Genomic DNA, 22,322 nt, shown 5'->3' on the forward strand with positions numbered 1-22,322 from the left:
AAACCTGCCCACCATGAAAGTCCACCAGCATGAGGGCTTTGTCAACAGCCAAACCATGTCTCTGCGGCCTCCAGCATCTGAGGGGAATTGGACGCTTGCTGTTTGCCAGTACTAATATAAATCTCCTTACATTATTCTCCTCACCGAGCAACAGGTCATTAAGGTAATAACAGTAATTTAAAACTATAATTATCCCACCAGCAGGGAGAGAGAGAACAAACTATGGAAGAGCCATTCATTTATTTCCTACTCAGTGGGGCATCCTAACACTACAGAATATGCCACCCTGAAGAGAAGAGTCCCATTTCCAGTGAATAGGAACCCACATCACAAGAAGTCACATTAACAGCTATAGCAGAGAGGTCAATGAATTTACATCGATCCAGGGTACCAGCTGGAAATGGCAGGGGGTCTTTCCACAGCACCATGTCCTGCTGCGCCATTGCTTATCTTCCATATGCTGTGGGAATAAATAGAAAACCTTAGCCTCCAACTGCCCTACAGCCAATAAATGTCACACAGGATTTTTTTTTTTTAAATGACTATTTACATTTAATTTGTAGCTATTGAAATGGGAGAGAGGAGGAAGGAAATTCACCTGTATTTATGTATCTCATGATTTCGTGATGATTCTATCAGACCTGCCCTGAGTTAGTCATGCGTTTTGCTGTCAATGGGGATGTTTCTCTCAGATTTTCATTGGGTTAAATACACATTTTGATTGACTGCTGGAAATTCCTCACTGTAACTGTGCACTGAGGGGAGAAAAAATCTGCAGTCAAAGAGAATATAACTCTTGAGGACTCGGTTCTCTGCCACCCTGTATTAAATGTGGCCGTTCACAGCTGTGCTAAGCAGATGTAAAACTCATAACAGGAGTAAGCATCCACTTTGCAGTAACGTAAGTGACCCTACAGGGTGTTAGGCATCAATGAGTCGAGTCTTTGTAATGGAGAGTCTACAGATTATGGAAGAAAATGGACTTTCTGCATGTATGTATTTTAAGTAGCTCTGTGTGTGTATATGTGCATAAACAGATAGAAAATGAGCATTTCAGACTAGCCATGCCTCACCCCTTTGAAGCTATGCCATCTGAGTCATCAAGAAACTTGTTAAGAGCTCCATGGCACAAAAGTTAATATGACTGTGAAGAGGTGGTGTTTTCTACTTCCAACACTTGTAAGAGGATTCATCTCTAATGGTCAGATGGGAGGTAATCAACAGAATTAATGTTGCCTGGGGTGCCTTTCATTTCATCCCAAAGCAGACATCTCAGGTAGCTGAGACAAATCATGCCCAATCATTAGTTATGTAAAGACATTAGATACATAAAATCAGGATGAATCTCACCATTGAGGTTTACATCTGTGTAAGAAATCTGCATGATCTCTGAAGAAAACAAGAAAATATCCTCAGGGATTTGTTATTTCTGTCCTACCAAAAGCAAACATAATTTGGTTTGGCTCTTACTGATAGGCTAGAAAACAGAATAACTTTAGAGACCAGAACTCCCTTAGTCAGTAAAAGGGACTCCTGTGGACATTGGTGGAGTTTGAATCAAGCCTACAAGAAGAGGCTGAAACAGATCTTTACATCAAATACCTACTTGAGGTAGAAGCAATGTCACACTTTTTATCTTTGGTCTTCTGCCCCATAGACTTGCTTATTGCCTCCAGCTAGGAGGCCCCCATAAGGCTGCTTTGCCCCTTTTCACACCTGCATTTGTTCCTGACCTGTTACTGGAATTTCTCAGCTGTGTGGGTGTGGTGGGTTGACCCTGGCTGGATGCCAGGGTCCCACCAAAGCTGCTCTATCACTCCCCCTCCTCAGCTGGACAGGGGAGAGAAAATACAACTAAAGGCTTGTGGGTTGAGATAAGGACAGGGAGAGATCACTCACCAATTACCGTCACAGGCAAAACAGACTCAACTTGAGGAAATTAGTTTAATTTATTACCAATTAAATCAGAGTAGGATAATGAGAAAATAAAAACTAAATCATAAAACACCTTCCCCCCACCCCTCCCTTCTTCCCGGGCTTAATTTCACTCCCGATTTTCTCTACCTCCTCCTCCGCAGCGGTGCAGGGGGACGGGGAATGGGGGTTGTGGTCAGTTCATCACATGTTGTTTCTGCCGCCCCTTCCTCCTCAGGGGGAGGACTCCTCACACTCTTCCCCTGCTCCAGCATGGGGTCCCTCCCATGGGAGACAGTCCTCCATGAACTTCTCCAACGTGAGTCCTTCTCACAGGCTGCAGTTCTTCATGAACTCCTCCAGTGTGGGTCCCTTCCACGGGGTGCAGTCCTTCAGGAACAGACTGCTCCAGCGTGGGTCCCCCACGGGGTCACAAGTCCTGCCAGCAAACCTGCTCCAGCGTGGACTCGTCTCTCTCCACAGGTCCTGCCAGGAGCCTGCTCCAGCGTGGGCTCTCTGTGGGATCACAGCCTCCTTTGGGTGCATCCATCTGCTCCGGCAGGGGGTCCTCCACGGGCTGCAGGTGGATATCTGCTCCACCGTGGACCTCCATGGGCTGCAGGGGGACAACCTGCCTCACCATGGTCTTCACCACGGGCTGCAGGGGAATCTCTGCTCCGGCACCTGAAGCACCTCCTCCTCCGCCTTCTTCACCAACCTTGGTGTCTGCAGAGTTGTTTCTCTGTAGCCCACTGTGTTGGGTTTGCGTGGCAAGTTTTTGGTAGCAGGGGAGCTACAGGGGTGGTTTCTGTGAGAAGCTGCTAAAAGCTTCCCCTTTGTCCAACAGAGCCAATGCCAGCCGGCTCCAAGATGGACCTGCCGCTTGCCAAGGCCGAGCCCATCAGCGACAGTGGTAGCGCCTCTGTGATAATGTATTTAAAAAGGAGGAAAAAAAACTGTGCAACTGCAGCTGGAGACAGGAGTGAGAATATGTGAGAGAAACAACTCTGATCATGCAGTGGGAGTCTCACATGCTTAATGGTCTGATAATCACTGCTCAGAGTGCTCTTTGGTACTACAAAAGAGACTCACAGCAAAAATTCCCCTCTGATATAGCTGCCTTTTTTCCAAGTATCATATAATGAGAAGTGCTATGGTGTTCCATGGTAATGTGAACGACTTGATTCAATATTTAGCAACTTAAACAGGTGCCAAGCAGTAGAGTTATTTGGGTATTTCCCAGAAGCATAGTTTATAATTGGAAAATGCCAGTTTGTTGAAATGGAGACTTTTTTTGGGAATATGCCAGTTTTGATTAAATTCTCATAAGAAAGGTTTCCATGGTAGGGTAGGATTTCTGGTCAAAATGCCAAAAAGAAAGAGAGACACTTCTCCCTCCTCTAGGAAAGCCAATATGCTATTGTTAGGGCACCTGCTGAGGTCAGGACATCCAGCCCCAAATCCATACCCAGACCACAGCTTTGGACCTGGCTGCCCGGTTACCCGGTTGACTAGCTTAGCAGCCCATTCGGTGCTTTCAGTTGACTGTGTTTCAGCATCTCCTACAAAAGCTATTCTGCATTCTCTGAATAACTATTGGTGCAGGAATTTGAACCTCAGTCCAAACAGCAAGGCGTGAGACTCAGCCAAGCTCTTTCTCCTTTCCTGGCCAAATATTATTTAGAAATGCAGTCATTGGAATGAGTAGCTATTCCTCACTTAGCCTTAGTGTGTGCCCCCAAGTCTCATTAGATGCATCTATGCAACACTAAACTGTGGTGTCCATGTTTACATCCATTTCTAGTCTGCCTTCCACCCACACAGCAACTTTGTAAATAGCCTGCAGCTTGCATGTTGATGAAAAAGTGTTGAGCAGCAACATGTGAGCCAAAAAGTTGCCTGAGTGATCCCACATGCTCTGGCGGGCACATCCCAGCTACACCTAAATCCAACAGAGGAGCTTAGTGAAGGTCCAGTGGGTGGGTCCAGTCTGGGCTGCAGACTAAGGGCCATCTCAATAAAGACAGCAAATGCAGACGTTGACCTCAGCAGGAGTTAAGGACATGGAGCACAGTGGAAGATGCCTGTTAGGGTTGTTTGGATCCACATACTTAAATGGATTAGCTGAAATTAGAAGTCTTACTTATTTGAATTCAGTGAGGGGTGCTGGATATCAGCTTTTGGTTTTGGCTTGTCTCTGATGTCTCCAGCTGAGTGAACTTCTGACTTTTTTTGCTGGTAAATTTCCACAGTTTTACGTCCTTAATGTCATCTGAGCAGACAAAAGCAGCAGATTTTTTTTTTTTAACCAAGAACCATTTCATTATACCCAGAGCTAGTGAAGTAACATTGTAGATAATAATCGAGAACTTTTTTAAGTTTTCTCCATGGAGTAAACATTATTTGCATGTACATGATCCGTCAGAGTTCTCTGAGGTACAGTAGTGAACAGCAGCATAAACAGGATTTTTTTTACCATGATCCCAGCAGGCTCTGTACAGACTCAATGTTTTGGATTATGTAGGAAAGGGTACATAGGAAGCTTACAGTATCTAAAACTTTTTCATTCTATATCCCATTGTCCCGTATGTTGAATCAAGGCAGAAAAAGTATATTTATATACTCAGTTATGGGGAGGGGCAGGTTCTCACTGTTGCTGAGTCAGAAAGAGTAGGTTTAGCGGGGGAGGAAGGGGAAGTGTAAAGACCGCAACAGTTGTTTCCCCAGTCTAATTTCCAGTTACACCACTTGACATCCCCCCCAGTCATGACACGACAGTTCGAGAAAGAAGCCTCACAGCAGCTGCCTCTGCCCCGCAGCAATGGGCACCCATTTCCAGAGACCTGAGGTGTGGGCAGAGCTTTGGGGTTTGCTTAGTCAAAGTGGAAGTTGTGGGAGCAAAGGGTACTGATAAGGGTGAAAGAAGGGACAGAAAACAACTGAAGGGAAAGTCTTTGTGGGAAAACTTCTATGGTTCCTTTACTAACAGCTGCCAAAGAAGCCCACCATGACCCTGCAGGTAAAGATAAACTAAGACACCGGTTACTACCACTGTCATTTCTCACTTTCACAGTGCCACCAGTATGTTGGTCTTTCCTTAAAGGGTGAATTATAGGTTGCACACATGGTGCAAGTGACACTCAGCTGGCAATTGGCAGTTTTGAAATCTCAAGTGCACACCCCCCTCGCCCCCTTACGTACCCAGGCAAACATGCATTTCCTTCTAATCTAACAAAGGGGTCATCAGGAGAGTAATAGATTATTGATTTTTTTCCACTAGTAAATTTAATAGAGGACAGACAGATGGAGCTGTGAAGATGAAAAGAGTAACATTGTCAAAACAAACAGATGATAAAGAAGATTTATCTAGCAAACAGCTCACTTTAAGGCATTAGTTTGGGACAATCTATGGAGTGTAAGATGAATATCTATCCTCAACATGCCATTGGTTTCCAGACAGTCTGTACTGAAATAAAAATTTACGGCAATTCCACCACCATGATGAATGTCTTCTACAGTATGAGCATCTTAAATAGTTATGGTTTTGATCATTATGGTATAGTCCCATGCTTTATTACATTTACATAGACTTGCAAACATTTAATAAACAAAAAGAAAGATTAAAATCCCAGTTCTAGAGAAATCTGGACATTTGTTACTTCCTTTAGTCATTTGGGAGGGAGCATATCAAGAGTCTCAAAGGACTGGGCCTCTGTTGCATAGCTTATAGACAACGTCTTATCAACAACAACCAAAAGACCTTAGGCACTAGTTTAGCAAAGCATGCAATGAAATCCAATCCTGATTAACGAAACACCTAAGTACATGCCTCAGTTGCACTTTTAACAGCAAAGAGTTAAACGTGTCCTCAAGTCCCTCACTGGCCAAAGAGCTGAGGCAGGTAAGTGGCTGCAAGACACTGTTAGCTGCCACATCATGCCTGACCCGCGCGTCACTCTGCCATCTGGCTTGGACCCAAAATGCAAACGAAAGCATTTTCATCTCTTCCCAGCAGACTGCAACCACACCTGGAGTACCAGGATCTCACCTGGGAATGTGACAGCTCAGTGGAAGGGCAACAGCCACAGATTATTGTCACAGGAGGTACCAATCTCCACGCACTGCTTTTCTTCAGAAAATAGTCTTCTTCTTTCTCTCTTTCTCTGAGAAGTCATAACACAAAGGAAAAAGTGTTTGTTTAGATGAGGTTATTGAGACGTAGCCAAGTGTTTGGAATGAAGGCAGTATAGCAGTTAAATTGTGGTTAATCACTTTGCACATTGGAGTAGAGCTGGAAGTTCATTGCAGTCATTTCAGAGGTGGTCATAACGCAGACTCTTACTTGAGTCTAAATCAATTGCTTCCTTCAAATCATTAAAGGGTCTTAAATATGTATAGATGAGAGGCCATCAGTAAATCTTTATTTATTCATGAGCCTCTGACTCTAGTAATTGCTGCGTTTGCAAGTATAACAGAAAATGCAACACAGTCCTTCCTTTCCTGACTTTCTTCTTGATTATAGCAAGATCTGATGAAATAATTAATTGCTGCAAGGATTGTGCAATTAAATGCCTGGCTATTATTTCACAGGTATGAAAATAAATCAGGATTAATTTCACTGTATTCAAACATGGCTATAAAATTTACATGGGTGGCATCAGTACCAGACTTTATATACAGTTCATTCAATTTCTATGTTAGTAAGCTTTGAGGAAATTAGAACTTCAAAGCAGTTTATCTGGCAGAATGCACAAATGCCACCAGAGATCCCAGCAGCAATTACAAACTCCACAAGTACTGAGCTATGAAAAAGTTTGTAAGTACTACTGAGTTTTTAAGAAGTTCTCAGAGGTCCAAGTATTTGCTGCAGATTGCATCAAAATGAATCAATCAGCCTCCTGGATAAATAGTCGAAGATTTTAGCCAGGAATGAAGTAAATATTTTATATATATATATATATATAATATTTAGGCTAGTTTATGCTGTTCTGAGACCCAGAATTTTAATTCCTTCCTTTTTTCCCTCCCTCCCCCAGTATCAAAAAGAGAATGAAAAACCTCCCATTTTTCATAATCCTGCCTCAAAAATGCCTACTCTGATTTAGCTAAAACTTCCTGGAGAACAAACATGTTTCTCACAGGAGGCCATACACAAGAGAGCAGAGCAGAAACGGATGGGTTCCAGGAAACATTTCTAAATGAAGCTGGTCTGAGTGGTGCGGTCGATACGCCAGAGGGACGGGATGCCATCCAGAGCGACCTGGACAAGCTGGAGAAGTGGGCCCATGTGAACCTCATGAGGTTCAACAAGGCCAAGTGCAAGGTCCTGCACCTGGGTCGGGGCAACCCTCGGTATCACTACAGGCTGGGGGATGAAGGGCTTGAGAGCAGCCCTGCCGAGAAGGACTTGGGGGTGCTGGTGGATGAAAAGCTGGACATGAGCCAGCAATGTGCACTCGCAGCCCAGAAGGCCAAGCGTATCCTGGGCTGCATCAAAAGAAGCGTGGCCAGCAGGTCGAGGGAGGGGATTCTGCCCCTCTGCTCTGCTCTGGTGAGACCCCACCTGGAGTACTGCGTCCAGCTCTGGAGCCCTCAGCATAAGAAAGACACGGACCTGTTGGAGCGGGTCCAGAGGAGGGCCATGAAAATGATCAGGGGGATGGAACACCTCTCCTGTGAAGACAGGCTGAGAGAGTTGCGGTTGTTCAGCCTAGACAAGAGAAGGCTTTGGGGAGACCTTATTGCAGCCTATCAGTACTTAAAGGGGGCTTCTAAAAAAGATGGCAGCAAACTTCTTAGCAGGACCTGTTGCGACAGGACAAGGGGGAATGGCTTTAACCTAAAGGGGGGTAGATATAGACTAGATGTAAGGAAGGAATTTTTTCCGCTGAGGGTGTTGAAACACTGGCACAGGTTGCCCAGCGAGGTGGTGGATGCCCCATGCCTGGAAACATTCCAGGTCAGGTTGGAGGGGGCTCTGAGTAACCTGATGTAGCTGAAGATGTCCCTGCCCATGGCAGAGGGGTTGGACTAGATGGCCTTTAGAGGTCCCTTCCAACCCAAACTATTCTATGATTCTATGGCAGTGCAGAGTGAGCTTTAGCCAGACATGACTGAGGAGTTATGCTTTTTTTGTTTGTTTGGTTTTCTCATTGTTGTAAAAAAAAAAGTCATTTCATCAAAATGTAAACTTAACAAGGAAGCCTACTGATTTTTTTCTGGAAAGACTTTGGGGCCTTTACATGCACAAAAGTGGAACAAAAGCAATTACTGTGATGCTCTGAGGCCCTGTAGCTGGGGCAACAGTATGGAATAAAGGTTAAAAACAGTAGGTTCAGTCTTTCCTAACTTGTGACAACAAAACCAAACCAATGGTAGGGAACCTTGGTTCCCTACCATTTGCCTGCCTTGCTTATTTTCGTATAAACTTTCTAAAATAAAAAGATTATCTATCCCTGCATATGCAGCAAAACAGGAGCCAGATTTGGATTGGGGCTTCTGACCTGTATTATTTTATAAACAATCATGTCCTTGTGCAATTATTTCTAACTGTTGCCAATCAGCTATCCGGACACTGACCATGTTGTGCATGATGTGTTTAACGGAGAGACTCTGAGTGTCTCTGCTGCTGTGGGAGACACACTGGCAACCGATGGAGTAGAGACTGGAAACGTCCCCCAACCAGACAAGGCTGCAGGTGCCATTTCATCACAAGGACTTACTGCAAGGAAAGACTAAGGGTGCTACTTCTCTGTTTCAAGGATAGAGATGAGGATTGGAGTTGACCCTCATGAATCTGCTCTTCTTAAGACACTCTGAGCATGTAATATTAAACTGGTTGCTGGCCATGCTAGGATTACCATGGTATTTCCTAGGTATTTAAAAAACTAAAATCCAGCCTGTTCCTGATTTTCTCCCTCTAGACACAGACTCTAGGACCTTTTATCTTTTCAGTAAAATCTTATGCAGTGTTTCTTTATTGACCTTCAAACACAGTCCATGTCAGGCCAAAAAGCTTTCATTGAGAATACTTTGGTAGATAACTACTAACTTTGGCCTCGCATGCAGCAGGGCAAGCATTGGCGAGAGCCGATCTGAGGATGGGCACTGTTATCTTTGGATTCACAACTCACTTCTGCTGCAGCGTTTAAAATTTGCCTTGCTTCTGTTCTCCAGTCCCCAGCCTTCAGCTACTTTAGGCAGTGCAGTGTCAGCTCAAAGTCACATAGTGACTTCAGCTCCCGGATCCAAATTTAAGCTAGTTTCCATAATCTGACTACAGCGAACCTGGGGGTTTTGGCTCAACACAAAATTGCAGAATGTGACACAGAGAGTTAAACCTGGCCAAGGAGGATTTGGGTTTGTTTTCTCTCCTAAAAAGAAGCTGTAATCCATTCAAAGAATTACTGAGGTATTCTGGAATCAAGCTAGCTCAATTCACACCGAGGTAATGTGTTATTAACCTCAATTGTTCCGTTTTAATCTTCTCTGTCCGTGTGAACAAAGTTGGGTTTTGGCTCTGGCTTAATTAAGAAAATATTAATCTACCATCCTGACAAAACTCAGAAGTGAAGGGAGCTGTGTGAAGGAGAGGACAGCAAAGGTACAGCAGTGCTATATTCTGCTGAGGCAAAAAAGAGAAAGATAGACACTATTTTCCAGACCATTTAACACCATGGGCTCATATATCATGGGCTTACTCAAGTGAGCAGAGGTTGCATCTCTCACCAACACTGTCTGACAACTTCAGCCCTTGGTGCCGCAGTCATTGACCTGCCCTGGGGTGCTCACAGTTTGGGAAGCAGGGAGGCAGCCCGGAGGGAGGGGAGGCTGCTGGGCTCTGTGATCTTTCAGAGACAAACCTACTGGGGAGCCTCAAGTCCTACACAGATGCCACCCACTAATCCCCTGCTTTATTCAAAGCACCAGGGAGCATGACAAACTAATAGTGACTGTGGCTGAAGAAGTTCTCCAGAAGCCACCAGTTGACACTTTTCATCGATAGCTATAATCCAGGATTACTGGCCAATTCCTTCTGAGCTGATTCTTTGCCATGTAAAATGGGTCTGCCTGCTCTGCTGTACTGATAGGCAGAAGTAAACAGGAGCCAGAAAGCCTGGGAGTAGAGCTAATGGGAAATGCCAGTTAGCACTGAGAGACGTGATGTGCTTAGTGCAGAAATGGTGGTGTTTCATGGCCTGTAGTATGCCCCAGGTCAGGCTAGAGGATCTTAAAGACCTTCCCATCTAGGAAATATGGATGATTATTTTGCTATTTCTTAAAAAATATTAGTTGTTTTCTTGTCCTAAAAAAAATCAGAGGCAGTGTCACAATCTGGGAATAGCTTCACCAGTTCGCCAGCCCTCCTCGCAGCAGGAAGGAAAGGGTGGTTAGGGCAGATGCCAATAGGAAAACATCTGGCACAACACCTGGCAGGGCTACAAGTGGGGATATGGGTGGCTACATCTCCCTGAAGCGGGGCTCAGCTCTCAAAAGACTGGAAAACACTTCTCAGGACTGTGCAAAAGTCGTTTGACAGTAACAGCGCGATACAGTCTATGTAGAGTCTCCAAATAGCTGCTTACATCTCTTCTCTCTGTCCTCTTAGCAAGGAGATCCAGATGCTGATTTCACCAAAGTCAGCAGATTTCACACTCCTTTCGCTGTTTCCTGTGAAATGCAGTTTCTGTCTTTGTCTTTCTCTCTCTTCAATTAATTCTGCATCATTCAACTGCCCTTTTGGCATTCCTGATTTTTAATGTTCTTAGATTTATATGGTTTTCAATGATAATCCTTAAAACTAAAGTGTATAGCTAGCTATCTATTTAATCCATTTTTCTGCCTCCTTTCTTTTTCATCAGTGTAATATGATTCTCTCCCTCCTTTTTTTTCTGCAGGCTGCCAATGCCAAAACAAAGCTAGTCTTATTACTCTGGTCATACATTTTTAATGAATTTTTGTTTCATGCTCACTATTCCATTTTTGTGAATAGATTTCTATCTTTCTTTCATGTATTATTATTTATAAAGCTTTTTCACAGGTCTCCCTGCTGAGACTCTTTGACTGTATGTCTCGGAGAAGCAGAAAGTTGCACATTAGCCGACCAGAGATAAGCTGGTTCCAGCGCACAAATTGGCTGTTTTCACTGGGGTTGTTGGGAGCCCAAGCGCTCAATACTGCATCTTCAGTCAGGCTCAGCACGTCATGAAACAGAGCTCCACAGTTTCTTGCTGGAGGTAGCTCAGGTGCAGCCAGATCAGAAGTGTGTCAGAGTGAGCATGTTTCTCTCTACCTATCATACGACTACACCCCCATGGCATTAGTCTCAGAGGTAGACTCCTCTTGGTCCTAATCATGAGGCTCTCTGGTGTCAGCAAAGACAGCAATCCCCACTGTCCTCTCAACCTCCACAACTGTATACCATCTGGAGCTGCTTTCAGGACTAGATGCTTTTTTCAAGCAGCATTGCATAGACTATCACTCCATCAGGTTTTCTGCCTCTGTTAGCTGTGGTTACTCCAAGAACATTTTTGCATGCTGCCTCTATACCTTCCGTTCAGGCTTAGTTTGTGTTCATTTAGTATATTATTTTTGAACCTCTGGCTCTTTGGTTTGCTCTTTCCCAAAAAGCCTGCAAGGGCATTTGCCTTCAAAGTCCTTGGAAGGAGTCATTTTCCCGTTATGATTCTGTGTCTTTTCGTTTCCAAACTTGACTGCAATCAAGAAGGTGCAAAGGCTTTGGATTCTGACTATTCTTGCATTTCAGACAAAACAAGTAGCAGTCTTTTCAGGTGGACAGGCAGCTTCACCTTTCCCTGCTAGAGAAGAACCTGATAAAAAAGTCTTTTTTTTCTTCTCCCCCTGCCACTTTTGCACTTGTCCTGGTTTCGGCAGGGATAGAGTTAGTTTCCTTCTTAGTAACTGGTACAGTGCTGTGTTTTGGATTTAGGATGAGAACAATGTTGATACACCGATGTTTTAGTTGTTGCTGGGTAATGCTTACACTAGCCAAGGACTTTTCATTTTCCCATGCTCTACCGACTGAGAAGGCTGGAGGTGCACAAGAAGCTGGGAGGGGGCACAGCCAAACTGGCCAAAGGGACATTCCATACCATGTGACGTCATGCTCAGTACATAGACTGGGGAAAGCTGGCCAGGGGGGCCGCTGCTCGGGGACTGGATGGGCGTCAGTCAGCAGGGGGTGAGCAATTGCATTGTGCAACACTTGCTTTGTGTATTATTATTGTTATTGTTGTTGTTGTTGTTGTTATTATTGCTATTATTATATTATTTCAATTATTAAACTGTTTTTACCGCAACCCACGAGTTTTTCTCACTTGTGCTCTTCCAATTCTCTCCCCCATCCCACCGGGGGAAGGAGGGAGGAGTGAGCAAGTGGCTGTGTGGTGCTCAGTTGCCGACTGAGGTTAAACCACAACAGTCCTTTTTGGCGCCCAACGTGGGGCTTGAAGGGTTTGAGATAATAACAGATTAACCGGGTGTATTAAGGAATTTATATCTGTTAACAGCTGTGGGTCACAATGTTGGTTTCTCTGTTCTCGATATTGATTTGTCTAATCTGCACCGTGCTCAGTTTTTTGCTGTACATATTAAAGATTGGTGTTGGTTTTTTTAGCTGTGCTGGAGGTGATTTATGGTGACCTGAACAATGAACAGCTATCCAAAGATCCAGATGAAGTAAAGTGCACACAACCCCTGTGGCGGAAGTTTGTATGGAGCGCACCATCATCATACGTAAAAGTTTTGACTGGACAGGGCCAGCTCGGTGGGCCCATGACACCTCAGGTCACCAAGGAAGAGATGCAACATCGAGATGGGCTCGTGATCGAGGGGTGGACTTGACCATGGACACTATTGCACAGGTTATCCATGAATGTGAAACATGCGCTGCAATCAAGCCAGCCAAGCGGTTAAAGCCTCTCTGGTATGGAGGACGATGGCTGAAATATAAATATGGGGAGGCCTGGCAGATCGATTATATCACACTCCCACAAACCCACCAAGGCAAGCGCCACGTGCTTACAATGGTGGAGGCAACCACCGGATGGCTGGAAACATACCCCGTGCCCCATGCCACTGCCCGGAACACTATCCTGGGCCTTGAAAAGCAAGTCCTATGGCGACATGGCACCCCAGAAAGAATTGAGTCAGACAACGGGACTCATTTCCGAAACAACCTCATAGACACCTGGGCCAAAGAGCACGGCACTGAGTGGGTGTATCACATCCCCTATCATGCACCAGCCTCTGGGAAAATCGAATGATACAATGGACTGTTAAAGACTACACTGAGAGCAATGGGTGCTGGGACGTTCAAACATTGGGATACGCATTTAGCAAAGGCCACCTGGTTAGTCAACACTCGGGGATCTGCCAATCGAGCAGGCCCTGCCCAGTCTGTGGGGATGGGAATCTCCTGAGTTTGATTTTAATGAGCAAACATTGTATCACCTGGCACAAGAAGGCACGTAAACAGAAGATAACGGAGGAAGCAATATGCTGCAGCTGAAAGGAGGAAAAGGAATGTGCTGCAGCTGGAAGGAGAAAACAAGATAAAGGACATGAAGGCATTTTGCAACAGAGGAAGCAGGAGGAAGAATGGGCCAGTTTGCTAGAGCATAGATAGCATGTGAATACAAGGCTATAACCTTTCTGCAAGCTGCAGGTAGCGCAGGAACACCTCTGCTTGCTATAAAAGATGCGATCAGAGAGCAATAAAGGTCTTTGGTTGCCGTGCCAGTCAGAGTCCATGCCGCTTTAATCCCCACACCAGTCAAAACTTTTACGTACTGTAGATGGGAATAAAGTCCCTGTAGTGCACATTAAAAATATGTTGGGGAAAACAGTTTGGGTTATTCCTGCCTCAGGCAAAGGCAAACCCATCTGTGGGATTGCTTTTGCTCAGGGACCTGGGTGCACTTGTTGGGAGATGTGGGAGGATGGGGAAGTCTGATGTGTACCTCAAGGGGATTTGATTTTGGGTGAGAATAGCCAATGATCTGAATTAGGTGATGTTAATTGCTACATAATATTATATGCCATACTAATGATATTACAATAAGAATCACCCATATTAATGAAGAATAACTTCAGTGAAACCAAGCAAAGCACAGTGATGATGGTACCAGAACAGACTTCAACATGAAACAATCCAACACCACATACCATCAACATCTTTCCTGCCCTGGAATGACAGATGGAGCCCAAAGTCATGGACTAAATGAACTCACCTGTCGTGGTTTAACCTCAGTCGGCAACTGAGCACCACACAGCCGCTCGCTCACTTCCCCCCCACCCGGTGGGATGGGGGAGAGAATTGGAAGAGCACAAGTTAGAAAAACTCGTGGGTTGAGATAAAAACAGTTTAATAATTGAAATAAAATAATAATAATAATAATAATAATATGATAATAATAATAATACACAAAACAAGTGATGCACAGTACAATTGCTCACCACCCCAGTTTATGTACTGAGCATGACGTCCCATGGTATGGAATGTCCCTTTGGCCAGTTTGGCTGTGCCCCCTCCCAGCTTCTTGTGCACCTCCAGCCTTCTCAGTCGGTAGAGCATGGGAAACTAAAAAGTCCTTGGCCAGTGTAAGCATTACCTAGCAACAACTAAAACATCGGTATGTTATCAACTTTGTTCTCATCCTAAATCCAAAACACAGCATTGTACCAGCTACTAAGAAGGAAATTAACTCTATCCCTGCCAAAACCAAGACAATATCCACCCCTTATTCTATACCATCTGCATCATGCTCAAGTCTCATATTTTCCAGTACATTTTCATTAATCACCACCACCTTTTTTTTTTCTATATATATATATACACACACACACACACAGGTATCATTCCCTTAGTCTGTGGGCCATCCCTCTAAAACGTTCAGTGAGTTCATTTAGTCCATGACTTTGGGCTCCATCTGTCATAATAATCTTCCAGGGCAGGAAAAATGGAGATGGTATGTGGTGTTGGATTGTTTCAGGTTGAAGTCAGTTCTGGTACCATCATCACTGTGCTTTGCTTGGTTTCACTGAAGTTATTCTTCATTAGTCTGGGTGATTCTTATTGTAATAACATTAGTACGGCATATAATATTATTAGTATGATTAGTATATCTGTGGATTATTAGCATAAGTATTGTAACTATAATTAGTACTTAACATCACATAATTCAGATCATTGGCTATTCTCACCCAAAATCAAATCCCCTTGAGGTACACATCGGACTTCCCCATCCTCCCGCATTATCCACCAAGTGCACCCAGGTCCCTGAGCAAAAGCAATCCCATGGATGAGTCTGCCTCTGCCTGAGGCAGGAATAACCCAGACTGTCTTCCCCAGCATATTTCTTATGTGCACTACAGGGACTTTATTCCCATCTACAGTACGTAAAAGTTCTGATTGGGCAGGGCGAGCTCGATTGGCAGATCCCCTCGTGTTGACTAACCAGGTGGCCTTTGCTAAATGCGTATCCCAGTGCGAGGAAGGAGAGGTGGTGGGGTGGCCCTGTATGTTAGGGAGTGTTTCGATTGTATAGAGCGCAACGACTGTGACGATGATACGGTTGAGTGTTTATGAGTAAGGATGAGGGGGAAGGCCACCAAGGCAGATATCCTGCTGGGAGTCTGTTATAGACCACCCAACCAGGATGAAGAGGCAGATGAAGCGTTCTACAAGCGGCTGGCAGAAGTCTCACAATCACTAGCCCTTGTTCTCATGGGGGACTTGAACTTCCCAGACATCTGCTGGAAATACAACACGGCAGAGAGGAAACAGTCTAGGAGGTTCCTGGAGTGTGTGGAAGACAACTTCCTGACACAGCTGGTAAGTGAGCCCACCAGGGGAGGTGCCTCTCTTGACCTGCTGCTTACAAACAGAGAAGGACTGGTGGGAGATGTGGTGGTCAGAGGCCGTCTTGGGCTTAGCGACCATGAAATGGTAGAATTCTCGATTCTTGGTGAAGTAAGGAGGGGGGCCAGCAAAACCGCAACCATGGACTTCCGGAGAGCGGACTTTGGCCTGTTCAGGATGCTGGTTGAGAGAGTCCCCTGGGAGACAGTCCTGAAGGGCAAAGGGGTCCAGGAAGGCTGGACGATCTTCAAGAAGGAAGTCTTAAAGGCACAGGAGCAGACTGTCCCTGTACGCCGTAAGAAGAACGGGCGGGGAAGACGAGTGGCCTGGCTGAACGGGGAGCTCTTGCTGGGACTCAGGAAAAAAGGAGAGTTTACTGCTTGTGGAAGAAGGGGCAGGCGACTCAAGAAGAGTACAGGGATCTCGTTAGGTCATGCAGAGAGGAAATGAGAAAGGCAAAAGCCCAGCTAGAACGCAATCTGGCCGCTGCTGTTAAGAGACAACAAAAAAAGTTTTTACAAATATATTAATGAAAGAAGAGAGCCAAGGAGAATCTCCATCCTTTATCGGACGCGAGGGGAAACATTGTCACCGAGGATGAGGAATAGGCTAAGGTACTCAATGCCTTCTTTGCCTCAGTCTTTAACAGGCAGACCAGTTATCCTCAGGGTACTCGGCCCCCCGAGCTGGAAGACAGGGACGGCGAGCAGGATGAACCCCCCGTAATCCAAGAGGAAGCAGTCAACGACCTGCTACGCCACCTGGACGCTCACAAGTCTATGGGACCAGATGGGATCCACCCGAGAGTGCTGAGGGAGCTGGCAGAGGAGCTCACCAAGCCACTCTCCATCATTTATCAGCAGTCCTGGTTAACGGGGGAGGTCCTGGACGACTGGAGGCTTGCCAATGTGACGCCCATCTACAAGAAGGGCCGGAAGGAGGATGCGGGGAACTACAGGCCTGTCAGCCTGACCTTGGTGCCGGGGAAGATTATGGAGCGGTTCATCTTGAGGGCGCTCACAAGGCATGTGTGGGACAACCAGGGGATCAGGCCCAGCCAGCACGGGTTCATGAGAGGCAGGTCCTGCTTGACCAACCTGATCTCCTTCTATGACCACGTGACCTGCCTAGTGGATGAGGGAAAGGCTGTGGATGTGGTCTACCTGGACCTCAGCAAGGCCTTTGACACTGTCTCCCACAGCATTCTCCTCGAGAAGCTGGCGGCTCACGGCTTAGACAGGTGTACTCTGCGCTGGGTCAAAAACTGGCTGGACGGCCGGGCCCAGAGAGTTGTGGTGAATGGAGTTCAATCCAGTTGGTGGCCGGTCACGAGCGGTGTTCCCCAGGGCTCAGTACTGGGGCCGGCCTTGTTCAATATCTTTATCGATGATCTGGATGAGGGGATTGAGTGCACCCTCAGTACGTTTGCAGAGGACACCAAGTTGGGCGGGAGTGTTGATCTGCTCGAGGGTAGGACAGGCTGGATCGATGGGCCCAGGCCAACTGTATGAGGTTCAACAAGGCCAAGTGCCAGGTCCTGCACTTCGGCCACAACAACCCCATGCAAGGCTACAGGCTTGGGGAAGAGCGGCTGGAAAGCTGCCTGTCAGAAAAGGACCTGGGGGTGTTGGTCGACAGCCGGCTGAACATGAGCCGGCAGTGTGCCCAGGCGGCCAAGAAGGCCAATGGCATCCTGGCTTGTATCAGAAATAGTGTGGCCAGCAGGAGTAGGGAAGTGATCGTGCCCCTGTACTCGGCACTGGTGAGGCTGCCCCTCGAATACTGTGTTCAGTTTTGGGCCCCTCACTACAAGAAGGACGTCGAGGTGTTAGAGCGTGTCCAGAGAAGGGCAACGAGGCTGGTGAGGGGTCTGGAGAACAAGTCTTCTGAGGAGCGGCTGAGGGAACTGGGACTGTTTAGCCTGGAGAAAAGGAGGCTGAGGGGAGACCTCATCGCTCTCTACAACTCTCTGAAAGGAGGTTGTAGCGAGGTGGGTGTCGGTCTCTTCTCCCAAGTAACAAGCGATAGGATGAGAGGAAATGGCTTCAAGTTGCGGCAGGGGAGGTTTAGATTGGATGTAAGGAAAAATTTCTTTACTGACAGAGTGGTTAAACATTGGAAGAGGCTGCCCAGGGAAGTGGTGGAGTCCCCATCCCTGGAGGTATTTAAAAGACAAGTAGATGAGGCACTTAGGGACATGGTTTAGTGGGCATGGTGGTGTTGGGTTGACGGTTGGACTCGATGATCTTAGAGGTCTTTTCCAACCTCAATGATTCTATGATTCTATGATTCTATGTTTGAACGTCCCACCACCCATTGCTCTCAGCGTAGTCTTTAACAGTCCATTGTATCGTTCGATTTTCCCAGAGGCTGGTGCATGACAGGGGATGTGATACACCCACTCAGTGCCGTGCTCTTTGGCCCAGGTGTCTATGAGGTTGTTTCGGAAATGAGTCCCTTTGTCTGACTCAGTTCTTTCTGGGGTGCCATGTCGCCATAGGACTTGCTTTTCAAGGCCCAGGATAGTGTTCCGGGCAGTGGCATGGGGCACAGGATATGTTTCCAGCCATCCGGTGGTTGCCTCCACCATTGTAAGCACGTGGCGCTTGCCTTGGCGGGTTTGTGGGAGTGTGATATAATTGATCTGCCAGGCCTCCCCATATTTATATTTCAGCCATCGTCCTCCATACCAGAGAGGCTTTAACCGCTTGGCTGGCTTGATTGCAGCGCATGTTTCACATTCATGGATAACCTGTGCAATAGTGTCCATGGTCAAGTCCACCCCTCGATCACGAGCCCATCTCGATGTTGCATCTCTTCCTTGGTGACCTGAGGTGTCATGGGCCCACCGAGCCATTAATAATTCACCCTGATGTTGCCAGTCCAGATCCACCTGAGCCACTTCAATCTTAGCAGCTTGATCCACCTGCTGGTTGTTTTGATGTTCTTCAGTGGCCCGACTCTTGGGTACGTGAGCATCTACGTGACGGACTTTTACAACCAGGTTCTCCACCCGGGCAGCAATATCTTGCCACAGTGCGGCAGCCCAGATGGGTTTGCCTCTGCGCTGCCAGTTGCTCTGCTTCCATTGCTGCAACCACCCCCACAGGGCATTTGCCACCATCCATGAGTCAGTAGAAAGATAGAGCACTGGCCACTTTTCTCGGTCAGCAATGTCTAAAGCCAGCTGGATGGCCTTTACTTCTGCAAACTGGCTCGATTCACCTTCTCCTTCAGCAGTTTCTACAACTTGTCACATGGGACTCCATACAGCAGCTTTCCACCTCCGATGCTTTCCCACAAGATGACAGGACCCATCAGTGAACAGGGCATATTGCTTCTCATTTTCTGGTAGTTCATTATACATTGGAGCCTCCTCAGCACGCGTTACCTCCTCCTCTGGCGATATTCCACAATCTTTGCCCTCTGGCCAATCCATGATCACTTCCAGAATTCCTGGGTGACTGGGGTTTCCTATTCGAGCCCGTTGTGTGATCAGTGCGACCCATTTACTCCACGTAGCATCAGTTGCATGATGCGTACGGGGGACCCTCCCTCTGAACATCCAGCCCAGCACCGGCAGTCGGGGTGCCAGGAGGAGCTGTGCTTCAGTGCCGATCACTTCCGAAGCAGCTCAAACCCCTTCATATGCTGCCAATATCTCTTTTTCAGTTGGAGTATAGCGGGCCTCGGATCCTCTGTATCCCCGACTCCAAAACCCTAGGGGTCGACCTCGAGTCTCCCCTGGTGCTTTCTGCCAGAGGCTCCAGGTAGGGCCGTTCTCCCCGGCTGCGGTGTAGAGCACATTTTTTACATCTTGCCCTGCCCGGACTGGCCAAGGGCTACTGCATGAACTATCTCCTCTTTAATTTGTTCAAAAGCTTGTCGTTGCTCAGGGCCCCATTTGAAATCGTTCTTCTTCCGGGTCACTTGATAGAGAGGGTTTACAATCAGACTGTAATTTGGAATGTGCATTCTCCAAAAACCCACGACGCCTAAGAAAGCTTGTGTTTCCTTTTTGCTAGTTGGTGGAGACATGGCTGTTATTTTGTTGATCACATCCATTGGGATCTGACGACGTCCATCTTGCCATTTTATTCCTAAAAACTGGATCTCCTGTGCAGGTCCCTTGACCTTACTTTGTTTTATGGCAAAACCAGCCTTCAGCAGGATTTGGACTATTTTCTTCCCTTTTTCAAAAACTTCTCCTGCTGTGCTGCCCCACACGATGATGTCATCCATGTATTGCAGGTGTTCTGGAGCTCCACCCTGTTCTAGTGCAGTCTGGATCAGTCCATGGCAAATGGTGGGGCTGTGTTTCCACCCCTGGGGCAGTCAGTTCCAGGTGTACTGGACGCCCCTCCAAGTGAAAGCAAACTGTGGCCTGCACTCCGCTGCCAAAGGGATTGAGAAAAATGCATTAGCAATATCAACTGTGGCATACCACTTGGCTGCCTTTGACTCCAGTTCGTATTGAAGTTCTAGCATGTCTGGCACAGCAGCACTCAGCGGTGGCGTGACTTCATTTAGGCCACGATACCTACTGTCAGTCTCCCCTCTCCATTAGACTTCCGCACTGGCCATATGGGACTGTTAAAGGGTGAGCGAGTCTTGCTGATCACTCCTTGGCTCTCCAGTTGACAAATCAGCTCATGAATGGGAATCAGGGAGTCTCAGTTGGTGCAATATTGCCGCCGGTGCACCGTGGTGGTAGCAGTTGGCACCTGTTGGTCTTCGACCTTCAGCAACCCCACAACAGAGGGGTCCTCCGAGAGACCAGGCAAGGTGAACAGCTGTTTAATTTCCTCCGTTTCCAAGGCAGCTATACCAAAAGCCCACCGGTACCCTTTTGGGTCTTTGAAATACCCTCTCCTGAGGTAGTCTATGCCAAGGATGCACAGAGCCTCTGGACCAGTCACAATGGGGTGCTTTGGCCACTCATTCCCAGTTAGACTTACTTCAGCTTCCAATACAGTTAGCTGTTGGGATCCCCCCGTCACCCCAGAAATACAGATGGGTTCTGCCCCTATATAGCTTGATGGCATTAGGGTACACTGTGCACCGGTGTCTACTAGAGCCTTATACTGCTGTGGGTCTGATGTGCCAGGCCACCGAATCCACACAGTCCAGTAAACCCAGTTGTCCCTTTCCTCCCCCTGGCTGGAGGCAGGGCCCCTCTAATCCTCATCACAGTACTCATTTCTCATTTCTTGTACGTACGGGTCAGAAGTTTCTTCATTAAGATCAGGAGTAAGATCAGCCCTTCTACTCTGTCTGGGGAACTGCCCGCTGGAAACTGGAGCAGCAATTTTCCTGGAAGAACCTCTTTCTGTGATTGTTTTCCCTTGCAATTCACGTACCCGTGCCCCTAGGGCTGCAGTAGGTTTTCCATCCCACTTCCTCATGTCCTCTCCGTGGTCACGCAGGTAAAACCATAGGATGCCCCGTGGTGTTTACCCTTTATATCCTGTCTCTTGAGCAAAAGAACACTGACTCCTAATAGCCAAGATACTGGTCTGTACAGGTAGGGAGTAGGACCTATCCTCTTCAAGTTGCTGGACCTTCCGGGACAGTTTTTCCACAGCCAAGATGAGGGAAGATGAGAGACTTTCCTCATATTGCCGGAGTTGACTAGCCAATTCATCCACTGTTTGTTCCTCTCCATCTTTCCAGGTCATCACTGCCAATGAATTGGCGTATGACAATGGTGAGCTCCTTATAAACTTCCGCCACATGGGTCGTGTGCACTTGACTTCGTCTGGATCTTTGGATAGTTGTTCATTGTTCAGGTCATCATAAATCACCTCCAGCACAGCTAATTCTCTCAGAAACTGGATACCCTTCTCCATGGTGGTCCACTTGCTTGGGCGACATATGACATCTTCCTTAAAGGGATACCTTTCCTTCACGCTTGACAAGAGTCGCCTCCAAAGGCTGAGGACTCGTGTCCCTTTTCCAATTACTTTGCCAATGTCTCCTTCCCTAGAAAAGGATCCCAGCTGCTTGGCTTCCCTACCCTCTAATTCCAGGCTACTGGCCCCATTATCCCAGCATCGGAGCAGCCAGGTGACAATATGCTCACCTGGACGATGGCTGAAATCTTTTCGTATATCTCGCAGCTCACTCAGGGATAGAGATCGGGTGGTCACTGCCTCATTTATGAGTTCTTCCTCTTCTTCCTCCCCGATCAGCGGCCGGCTCTCCTCTTCCCGTTCTTGTGATGGCCCTTCTCCAGGGTATTCGTACAGTTCTTCCTCCGCTTTCCTTTTAGAAGAAGCTTCTTCCTCCCTTACTAAACGAGCCAACTTTCGCTTCCAAGATTTCTTCTTGTGTACAGGGGTGACTGATACCGGCACAGGCTGGTTCTTTGGTTCAGCCACAGGGCGTGTCACCGGAGTCTGAGTGGCCGCAGGGCCTGTTGCCGGGGTTGGAGTGGCCGCAGTGCCTGTCACTGGGGTCTGAGTGACCACAGGGCGTGTCGTTTTACTGTCAGAGCCAGAGACCTTCTCTTCCCTTTGAGGGCACT

This window comes from Aptenodytes patagonicus, chromosome 2 (genome assembly GCF_965638725.1).
Source record: "Aptenodytes patagonicus chromosome 2, bAptPat1.pri.cur, whole genome shotgun sequence".
Lineage (NCBI taxonomy): Eukaryota > Metazoa > Chordata > Aves > Sphenisciformes > Spheniscidae > Aptenodytes > Aptenodytes patagonicus.